This window comes from Sus scrofa, chromosome 5 (assembly GCF_054392235.1).
Source record: "Sus scrofa isolate SSC_HxYL_T2T_F1_AM1 chromosome 5, Sscrofa_HxYL_maternal_Yorkshire_Landrace_v2.0, whole genome shotgun sequence".
Lineage (NCBI taxonomy): Eukaryota > Metazoa > Chordata > Mammalia > Artiodactyla > Suidae > Sus > Sus scrofa.
This window is the reverse complement of record NC_139387.1, coordinates 63,435,576-63,447,207: the sequence shown is the minus strand read 5'-3', so window position 1 is coordinate 63,447,207 and position 11,632 is coordinate 63,435,576. Positions and strand designations below refer to the sequence as shown.

General features: G+C 35.8%; 1 protein-coding gene across 23 annotated transcripts in view; it reads left to right on the top strand.

Moving 5' to 3' along the window:
- DERA (deoxyribose-phosphate aldolase) overlaps positions 1-11,632 on the top strand; it is a 328,684-nt gene that overhangs the window by 67,968 nt on the left and 249,084 nt on the right. For 2 of the 23 annotated variants that reach the window (XR_014803811.1, XR_014803810.1), the window contains exon 7: positions 17-93. The exons of 19 other annotated variants lie outside the window; for them this stretch is intronic. The gene's annotated coding sequence lies outside the window, so the exon portion shown is untranslated. Of the gene's footprint in view, positions 1-16; positions 94-1,816; positions 5,794-11,632 lie in introns of those variants that run through there. 2 more of the 23 variants (XR_014803809.1, XR_014803808.1) reach the window with 2 other exon arrangements.

Sequence of the window (11,632 nt, the reverse complement as noted above, 5' to 3'; positions counted from 1 at the left end):
TCGATTCGACCCCTAGCCTGGGAACCTCCATATGCCGTGGGAGCGGCCCAAAGAAATAGCAAAAAAAAGACAAAAAAAAAAAAAAAAAAAAAATTTTCATGGTACAATGTGAAAGCCTCACTTCAAAAAAGGTCCTTCCCAGGACCCTGCCTGTGTTCTGTCACCTCTTCACATTCCCTTGACAACATATGCTCTAGCTCTATGGAATCTAGCTCTGCAGATAACACTACCCATCTCCATCCCTTTCGAGTCTTTATACCTGCTGTACTCCCTGCCTGGAATGCCTTTTGCCCAAATAACTCTCTCTAACATCTTTTGTTTGTTTGTTTGTTTGTTTTTATATATATATAATGATTTTTATTTTTATTTTTTTCATTATAGCTTCTTTACAGTGTTCTGTCAATTTTCTACTGTATAGCATGGTGACCCAGTTACACATACATGTATACATTCTTTTTTCTCACATTATCATGCTCCATCATAAGGGACTAGACATAGTTCCTAGTGCTATATAGCAGGATCTCATTGCTTATCCATTCTAAAGGCAATAGTCTACATCTATTAACCCAAAGTTCCCAATCCATCTCGCTCCCCCTGGGCCCGCCCTGGCAACCACAAGTCTGTTCTCCAAGTCCATGATTTTCTATTCCGTGGAAAGGTCATTTGTGCCATATATCAGATTCCAGATATAAGTGATATCATATGGTATTTGTCTTTCTATTTCTGACTTAATTCACTCAGGATTAGAGTCTCTAGTTCCATCCATGTTGCTGCAAATGGCATTATTTTGTTGTTTTTTTATGGCTGAGTAGTATTCCGTTGTATATATATACCACATCTTCCTAATCCAATCATCTGTCAATGGACATTTAGGTTGTTTCCATGTCTTTGCTATTGTGAATAATGCTGCACTGAACATGCGGGTGCATGTGTCTTTTTCAAGGAAAGTTTTGTCTGGATATATGCCCAAGAGTGGGATTGCTGGGTCGTATGGTAGTTCTATGTATAGTTTTCTAAGGTACCTCCATACTGTTTTCCATAGTGGTTTTACCAACTTACATTTCCACCAACAATATAGGAGGGTTCTCTTTTCTCCACACCCCCTCCAGCGTTTGTTATTTGTGGACTTATTAATGATGGCCATTCTGACTGGTGTGAGGTGGTGTCTCATGGTAGTTTTGATTTGCGTTTCTCTAACAATCAGTGATGTTAAACATTTTTTCATGTGCTTGTTGGCCATCTATATATCTTCTTTGGAGAAATGTCTATTCAGGTCTTTTGCCACTCTAACATCTTTGGATTCAGCACAGATGTCACTGTTTTCAATAACATTTCCCCGATTTTGCTTTCTCCCCCACTGCTTGGGTCATTATGCACTCTGTGTGCCCCCCAAGTGTTCTCTTAAAACCCCTATCAGATAATGTATCATACTATATTCTGACTGAGTATTGGATTTTTAGGTGCCCTCTTAGTGGCTCCATGTTTGCATGAAGATACATGACTTCTCATGTCATAAATCTGGACCTCTATTGTAGTCACCCTCTAGATTTTCTTTTTTTTTTTTTTTTTTGTCTTTTTGCCTTTTCTTGAGCCACTCCCGTGGCATATGGTGGTTCCTGGGCTAGGGATCTAATCAGAGCTGCAGCCGCTGGCCTATGCCAGAGCCACAGCAACGCAGGATCTGAGCCGTGTCTGCAACCCACACCACAGCTCATGGCAACGCCAGATCCCCAACCCACTGAGCAAGGCCAGGGGTCGAACCCGCATCCTCATGGTTGGTTCCTAGTTGGATTTGTTAACCACTGCGCCACGACAGGACCTTCTAGATTTTTCCTATGTGTGTACTTTTCGAAGACTCTTAGACCTAGCATCATTCCCTGGAACTCCACTGAGAGTCAGCAGACTAGGCATTAATGAGGCTACTGCTCTGGTCACTGCTGCTATATCCAAAAGGTCTTTGTTCTGCTTGTCACATTTGGAGTGAAATCTCTGGAAACCTAAGGATAGAGAAGAAGAGTGGGTCATCAGTTATGTTGACATTTCAAAGGTCCCTAGTAGTAGAAGTTGCTGCTACTCTTAGGAACCTGGGAAAAGCCCATTGGAGTCTTTAGACAGGTGGCCGCCCTTCTCATGCTTCTTGCTGGATAAAGGTGTTAGCCCAGAATGCCATGGTCCAGGTTACAGTGAAGGTATATCCATTCTGTGGGGGCAGCCAACCCTGTGCTTACTTTCTGCACCTCCTGCTTGGGAATGGAATATGGTATTAGGTCCCCATGCTTGGACACTTCTGTTGTACTCCACCCATCTCTTCCATAGACAGGTATGTGACTAGAAACATGCTCTGCCCTGTCACTTCCTGTCTGCTTGTATCCCTGTCCATGTGCTTGTTTATCTCCTTCATTTCTTCATCTAATTGGTATCTATTGAGCACTCACTGTGAGTGCTATAACTTGTGTATGTGGTGTGCTTTACCAGTTACTTTAATATTTCTTCACCTTCACACCAGCCCTGTAATTGATGAAGAAACTTAAGATGGAGAGACTTGTTTAGTCCCAAAGCTAAGACATCATCAGAGTCACTATTTGAACCCAGGTCCTCTGGCTCCAGGTTTATTGCTTTTTTTTTTCCCTTTTTAGGGTTGCACCCAGAGCATATGGAAGTTCCCAGCTTAGGGGTCAAATTGGAGCTACAGCTGTCAACCTGCACCACAGCTCACAGCAATCCCAGATTCCCAACCCAATGAGTGAGAGAAGGGATCAAACCTGCATCCTCATGGATACTAGTCTGATTCATTTCCCCTGTGCCACAACAGGAACTCCTTATTGCTTTTTCAGTGGTAACTCAGCTGTCTTCCAAGTCACTGTGCTAGATCCTACACATGTAAATTAAAGACACGATCTTTGTGAGGTATCATATGTGAAAGCTTTCTTTTCTCTTAAGAGGGTATATAATAGAGATGAAGTATTTTTTTTTAAGAATCTTTAAAATTTTAATAAATTTTGGACTAAATTTAAGTTTCATCCTGTTTCTGTGGGGTTTTTTGAAAAATTGTTTTGATTTTCTTTAAAATCAACTTCATTGAAATAATTTACATTCAATAAAATTCAACTGTTAATGTGTACAGTATGATGAGGTTTGACAATTTGCATATTCTATAATTCCAGAAATATCCTTTGTTCCTCTTTGCAGTCAGTTCCACTCTTTCAGCCTTTTGCTCCAGGTGCAATAACTGATCTGATTTTATCACCGTAGATTAGTTTTGCCAGTTGTGGAACATTATAATTATACAGTGTGTACTCTTTTGTGCCTCTTCCTCTCCATCCCCCAGACCAAGGCAATAGGTTTGAGATCTGTCCCTGTTTTGTGTATAAGAAGTTTGCTTAGTGGTTTTTCATTGTACAAATATGTGAGTTGCTAAATTTATTGATACAGAGTTGTTTATAATGTTCTTTTATTAATCCAATGTCTGTAGGGTCTGTAGTTATATCTCCTTTTTCACTCCCAATGTTGGTCATTTTGTTTTCTTTCCTATTTGTTGTTGTTCTTTTGTTTTAGTAGAAAATAGAGTCTTGCTAGGGGTCTGCCAGCTTTATTAATCTTTTCAAAGAGCCAGTTTTTTGCTTTTTAAAAAAATTATTCAGTAAAAAATGTTTTCTAATTTTCCTTGTGATTTCTCTTGTTATTTGGAATGTTATTACAGTGTTATTTAGAATGAAATGTTTAATTTCTAAATGTTTTATGCTTCTCTGGATAGCTTATTGTTGCTGACTTATAACTTATAGTTCTGTTATGCTCAGGGAATATCCAGTGTAATACTTTTTTGTCTTTGGAAATTCATGAGGTTTATTTTATGCCCCAGTTTATGGTATATGTAAGTATAAGCTTCCAAGTGCACTGAAAAAAATGTCATTTTTTTTGTGGATCTCAGTGGTAGTGTTCTGGAATGTCAGTTAGCTCAAGTTGGTTGATCACACTTTTCGGATTTGATTTTGTTTGGTTTTATTTTGGCCTGATTTTGCTATTAGCTGCTGAGTGAGTTGTTAAAATATTCAAATGATTGTGGATTTGTTTACTTATCCCTTTAGTTTTGTCAGTTTTTTTCTAAATGTATTATGGAGCTCTGCTATTAAGTGTAGACTCTTTTAGGATGGGCATGTTTATGTGTTGAAGTAGGACATTCATCCCTTTTTATCTCTGATACTAGTCCTTTGTCTGAATGTCCATTATATCTGATATTAATCTAGTCACATCAGCTTTCTTATGCTTATCATTTTAATAGTAAATCTTTTTCCTATTCTTTTATTTTCAGCCCGTCTGTGGTTATATATTTAAAGTTATCCCTTGTGAACAGTCGTTTTAAACATTCATTGTGGTAATCTGTGCTTTTTAATGGAAATGTATAACTCATATGCATTTCACATAATTATTGATATGCTAGGGTTTAAGTCTGTCATTTTGCCATTTGTTTCCTCTTCTGTCTGATCTATTTTTTGTTTCTCTTTTCCTGCTACCGTTTGGGTTCGTCAAATATAACACTTCATTTTTTTCTTTTCTTTTTTCTTTCTTTTTCTTTTACTTTTTTTTAAGGCTGCACCTATGGCATGTGAAAGTTCTCAGGCAGCTCAGAGCAATGCTGGATCCTTAACCCACTGAGCAAGGCCAGGGTTCAAACTCGTATCCTCGTGGATCCTTATTGGATTCTTAACCTGCTGAGCCACAACCAGATCTCCCATTTTATTTTATTTTTTCCTATTGGCTTTTTATCTACAACCTCTGTGTATTTTTCTGGTGGTTGCTCTAGCAATTACAATATGCGTTCTTAACTTATCACAGTCTACTTAGAATTAATTAACATTAAAGGTGTACCTTAGAGATATTACAAGTTTGGTTCCAGACCACTGCAAAGAACTGAATGTTGCAATAAAACAAATCACATGAATTTTTTGGTTTCCCAGTGCATATAAACATTATGTTTACCCTATATTGTAATCTATTAAGTATGCCATAACATTATATCTAAAGAAATAATATACATAATTTAACTTAAAAATACTTTTTGCTAAAAAATGCTAGCATTCATCTGAGCCTTCAGTGAATTGTAATCTTTTTTGCAGTAGTGACATCAAAGACTACTGATCACAGATCACCTTAACAAATATAATGATAATGAAAAATTTTGAGATAGTTCAAGAATTACTAAAATGTGGCACAGAGACACAAAGTGAGCAAATGCTTTTGGAAAAATGGAAACAATATACCTGGTTGACACAAGGTTGCCACAAACCTTCAATTTTTTAAAAAAAAACTTGTATTTCTGAAGTGTAATAAAGTGAAGTGCAATAAAATGAGGTATGCCTGTATTCTACTTTTCACTTCTTAAGTCACAGATGTAAGAACTTTATAGCAGTTCCATTTGTACCCTCATTAGTCTTTTAAATTATTTTAATGTTCTTTTTCTTCTACCTATTTATAAACCCCTCTTTAAAATAATGTGATTTTTTTTTAATATCATTTGTCTTTTAAGGAAGTTAAAAGGAAAAAAAAAACTAAGTAAAACTAGTCATTTACATATCATTTCCATCTTTTTTCCTTCCTATGATTAATTTGTTCAAGTTTTGTTCATTGGAACATATCTTCATTTCACCCCCATAGTTCAAGGATAGTATGCTGAATATAGTTTTCGGTTACAGTTTTGTTTTTATTTCAACCCTTAAACATATCATTGCATTTCTTGGAATTCCATTTCTTTGTGTTTTCCTAATAAGTAATGTTTCCTCCTATTCTTGCTGTGGCCAATCGTATTTTCTTGTTATCTTTGTGTTTCACTAATTTGGCTATGATATTCCTAAGTATGGTTTTCTTTGTATTCATTCAGCTTGTAGTTTGCTGAGCTTCTTAATTTGTAGATGGTAGTTTTACACACAATTTAGGACATTTAAAAAAATAGTTTTTCAGATATATTTTCTGCCTACTCTTCCTTCTAGGACCCCAGGTGCCTGAGTGTTAGATATTTTCTCACAGGCTACAATATCTTTTTAATTTTAATCTTTTCCCCCACCTGTTTTTCCAATTAACTAATTTACATGGATCTTTCTTCAAGTTCATTTACCCTAATTTTTTATCTTAAATTTGCTTTTGTGCCCATCCAGTGAAATTTATACTCATGTACATTTTTAGTTTTAGAATCCATTTGATTTTTTTTTAGAATTTTTATTTCTCTGCTATTTCCCTTTTTTTTTAACTCATTGAGATCATGTTTCTTTTTTCTTTTTATTTTTTTAAAGGAAATAAAATACTTTATTTAAGAAGGAAAAATATAAGAATTACAATGGATTGGTCATCAGATATCATGTAAGCAGGAAGAAAGTGTAGTGAAATATTTAGTGAATCAAAAGGAAAAAACAAACAAACAAACCTAGAATTGCATAGCTAGAAAAATTATCCTTCAAAAGTAAAGGAGAAATAAGTACTTTCTCAGATAAACAAAAGCTGAGATAATTAATTGGCAGCAGAAAAGAATTACAAGACTTTTTTTTTTTTTTTTTTGCCTTTACTAGGGCTGCTCTCGTGGCATATGGAGGTTCCCAGGCTAGGGGTCGAATCGGAGCTGTAGCTGCCGGCCTATGCCAGAGCCACAGCAACGCGGGATCCGAGCTGTGTCTGCGACCTACACCACAGCTCATGGCAACGCCAGATCCTTAATCCACTGAGCAAGGCCAGGGACCGAACCTGCAACTTCATGGTTCCTAGTCAGATTCGTTAATCATTGTGCCACTACGGGAACTCCTACAAGATATTTTAAAATAAGTTTTTCAGGGTAAAAGTAATATGACCTAGACAAAAATACTAGTATCTACATGGGAAAGGAATATAATTAAAGGAGGAATAAATGAAAATAAAATAAATTTGTATTTTTTTCTTAATTAAAAAATATTTAAAGTAATGTTAATAAAAATCTATTAAAGTACTTTAGATATGGATGAATAGTATAATGATAGCAAGGCTCAAAAGGGAGGAATTATCCTCTGCTATATGTTGCCTGGACTACAAATGAAGCAGTATAGTGTTATTTGAAGGTGGATGTGGGTATATATTTCAGTCTAAGGCAACAACTAAATCAATTAAAAATAGATATCTCATTTGTATGCAAAAAGAGGAAATAAAATGGAATTATGTACAATGCTCAATTAAAACCAAAGAACACAGGAAAAAAAATAGTAACTACAATGAGGAGAAAGCAGTTACAAATGTAGTAGATGTTAACCCAATTAAATCTATAATCACCTTGTATGTGAATGGTCAAACGCATCAATTAAAAGGTGGTATATTCAGAGTTAATAAAAAAATGACACCACGTGTACATAGTCTACAAGAAACCCACTTTAAATATAAAGATTCACAAACACAATAAAGACAGAGCATGAAAATACATTAAAACACTATAAGAACTGCAAATAGAAATAGACAAACCACTATTACAATTGAAGCCCTTATCATACTCTTTCACTGATAAATTGATTAAGGAAGAAAATCTGTGAGGATAAAGTTGACCTGAACAGCATATCAACAAACCTGATTTAATTGGATATTACAGAATATTTCATCCTAAAACAGCATAAGACATATTTTTATAAAGCTCACAAGGAGTACTCATCAAAATAGAAACAAATTCTGAGTGATAAAACATCTTAAGTTTAAAACACATAGAAATCATACAAAATATATTTTCAAAATACAGTGAAATTAAGTTAGTGATTAGCAATAGAAAGATGGACCACTCGGCTGCCCAGGCACTCAGGAAGTAGCAGCAGTGCCTCTCCTCAGGCTGACTACCTGCATTGCCTGCTTAGGAGCCACAGTGCTAGTAACCACCACACACTCAAGCATCACAGAGCAGGACTAGAGCATGCACCCCTGTCCCAGGTCCCACCCCATCCCTCTTAATGACTTGTTAATGGGCACAGACACCACTGAAGGGACTCACTGGCATGGAATCCAAGTGGAATTTGGATTTGGAGAAGAGTTTCTTTTTTTATATATATATATATTTACAGATTGCCTTTTTAAAATTTTTTTCTTATTAATTTTTTTATTACTCAAATGAATTTATCACATCTGTAGTTGTATAATGATCATAACAATCCAATTCTCTGCTATTTCCTTTTTTTTTTACTCATTGAGATCATGTTTCTATTTTTTCTTTTTTCTGGCCACTCCTGTGGCATGCAGAGGTTCAAACCCATATCACAACAGTGACCAAAGCCACTGCAGTGACAATGCCTGATCCTGATCCTTAACCTGCTGTGCCACAAGGGCACTCTTGAGATCATATTTTCTTTTAAATTCTTGAACATAGTTGTAATAGCTGACTTAAAGTCCTTATCTGGAATTTGTATATCTGAATTATCTTAAGGCCTGTGTCTTGAGCTACCAGTTTTCCAGTGCCTAAAAATAATTGCCTTACATATATTGTTCGTTTATATAGTTAGCAGGAGGGCAAGTCTGGTAACACTTATTCTGTCATGTTTGGGATTTTTTTTTTTTTTTTTTTGGTCATTTTGCCTTTTCTAGGGCCGTTCCCGCTGCATGTGGAGGTTCCCAGGCTAGGGGTCTAATCGGAGCTGTAGCTGCCAGCCTATGCCAGAGCCACAGCTACGTGGGATCCAAGCCGAATCTGCCACCTACACCACAGGTCACCACAATGCCGGATCCTTAACCTACTGAGCAAGGCCAGGGATCCGTCCCTAAACCTCATGGTTCCTAGTTGGATTTGTTAACCACTCAGCCATGACGGGAACTCCATGTTTGGAATTCTTCATGGTAGTTGTTTTCTCATTAATTTAACAGTAAAATCTCAAAAGGAAAGAGCTTTATCATTTACATTCATAATAATTTTTATCTGGTAATTTTGATGGCCACTTTTATTATTACAAACACAATTTTCTCAAGAGAGTAAGATAGAGATACCTAATTATGTCAGTCTGATATTATACATGATTGTAAGTAAAAACTTAGCCAGAGTGTGTTTACATTTTTGGTCAACTAAATGATTAGTAGGCTACTTTGGGTTTAATCTTGTTTAGGAATCTTTCAGAATGTTTTAGGGGAAGGAGCCATGGTCATAGGAGTTAGAAGACTTGGACTCTTGTTCTGTCTTGCAGAATTTGTGACCTTGAACAAATAAAGTAATATGATTATCAGTTCAAATAAAGTAATGCATGGTATTTGGGATAGCTGTAGGAAATAAAAGCTCTGAGCTGGACTTCATTCTGTGCTGATCCCAAAGCTTACTGTGTTAGTAGGATTCTTCAATAAATCTTATTTATGAACTTATTTTGCCAGCTTTTGACTCTGTCAAAAGAAAGGTGTTTAAAAAAAAAAGCTGTTGATTTGTTGAGAATTGCAGTTATATATGGCCCAGTTAATTATTTTATGGTACACTTCTCAGCTATGATTATCATTGCTCCTAATTCTCTTACATTGGAAGTCATGGTGGCCACCTCAGCTCTTCAGATGTATATGAGATCACTTACTCATCCGCCACAATGGTCCTCCATGATCCAAAAGCAATCCAGAAACCAAAAAAAAAAGGAAAGAAAATAAACTTCATAGATGAAATATATGTGATATAGCCTACAATAATAATAATAGTAGGTAACATTTCTTGAGCATTTACTATGTGATAGGTGCTGTCTTGAGGACTTTGTATATCTTTACACTTAATCATCACAGCAACTCTACAAGGTTACTCTTCTCTGGTAAAATAAGTGCATCAGTTAAAAGAACCTCTTTGCTGCTGTTCTGTATGATCATTATTGCTATTTTTAAATATCCCAGGTACTTCTGTCTTTGTTCTGTCGTTCCTCTGTCTGTTATAGCCTTTTCCCTTCCTGTTAGCTGTTTTTAAGGATTTAAATAAAATTTTCATACTCTGTTATATCCCTCCATCATCCTTTAAAGGCAGAATTAATTGTTCATCCTGTCCCACTCCTAGGCCAGTTACAAATACCAGTAGCATTTATTGTATAGCATCACCATCAGATGTTTTACCTGTTAGTTTTATTTGCAAAATTATGAATATCCTTGAGGCCAAGAATTATCTTACTTATCTGTATTCCCCTGTGATTACTACCATGCCTGGCATCTAGGAGAGCCTAAGGAAATATTTTGGAATACAAAAACGAATGAGTAAGATAGACAGAAATAAGAAACAGTGAAATCAGGCAAAGTGAAATTAGATTAGATTAGATCTAGATTCATCTTTCTGGCTGTGCCACAACCTTGTAGAGTTGTAATATTTTGTTTTTAGAGCAAACTTTTATTTTAATTGAACAAAAAGATAGAAAACTTACACCTTTGACAAGGCATGGTTTAGGCAATCCAAGCAGTGTTTTGACATATAAAAGGCTTGTGAGGATTCTGAGATAGTTCTAGATGTAAGGAAAGATCAAGGAAAACTTTTTGCCTTGGCTTTTTGGTTAAAGAAAATGGCTGTTACTTTTACACTAGCAGAAATGCAGTGAGAGAAATACAAATAAAGGAGGAGGTAACATCGGTGTAAAGAATTTGAAAGGAATATAATCAGGAAAGAGAAATGAGAGCCATATTTTTTTCATCAAACAATCCAAGAACAAGGTGATAGGAAGTAAGATAGAAAGAGAAACATGCTTATAGAAAAGAGAAGTCGAAAGCAGGTCAATCTACTGCTTAGGGATTTCAGCCCAGCAAATGCACACATTAAGAATAATGCCAGAATGTGGAAGAGTGGCTTTATCTTGCAGGAGCCGTGGACTGTTCACACACATGCAACAGCTAACAAGCTCTGCTCTGAAGTTATGCTAGACCTTATCTTTGGAAATAATGTGGGCATGATAAATAAGGTTGGAGTAAAAAAGCACTAAAGATGCAATCATCATGTCATCAGGTTTGAATTGCTGATGAAGATCTGTGGGAAGAGTACTAACACAAAAATATGGGGCTTGAGAAAAGCAGATCTTGAAGGGAATGCAAAATGAGTTTTGAACTTGGCTGGGATTTTGTAAGGTATAGGAAATCAAAAATGAAAAAAAGTAGGAACCAGGGGAGGGAATACTCGAAATTCAGCCCAATAAGATCAAAGTAATACAGAAACAATGAGATGAAGGAGAGAAATAGAAGAACATAGAAGAGAAGCCACTAAATAAAATAAAGGGGAAAAAGAGTGGGAGACTTGCTATGACGGAAGGAAACCAAAACTCTAAAAAAAAAAAGCGTGATTAATAGCAAATTAACATCTAAGTTTTTTTTTTAAATGTTAAACATTTAAAAAAAAATATGAATCAAATAGAATAAATGACAGGGTGGATGTATTTTTCTAAAGACTGTCGCAAGCCATACTGAGTCCTGCGTCTTAGGCTGCAAATCTTTGTATCCTCAAGGAGTATTGATCCAGATGGCACATCTAGACCCCTGTGGTGTTCCAGCCTGTTTTTTTTTTTTTTTTTTTTTTTAATAAGACCTTGCCTTTCATAGGAAGAGCATATAATTTATGAGAAAGTATGCTGCAATTGGAAGTTTATCACTGGGGAAAGCATAAGAATATAGATGCGTATTAGGTTAGGAGGTAAAGAATTTAAAGTGTAAATTTATTTAC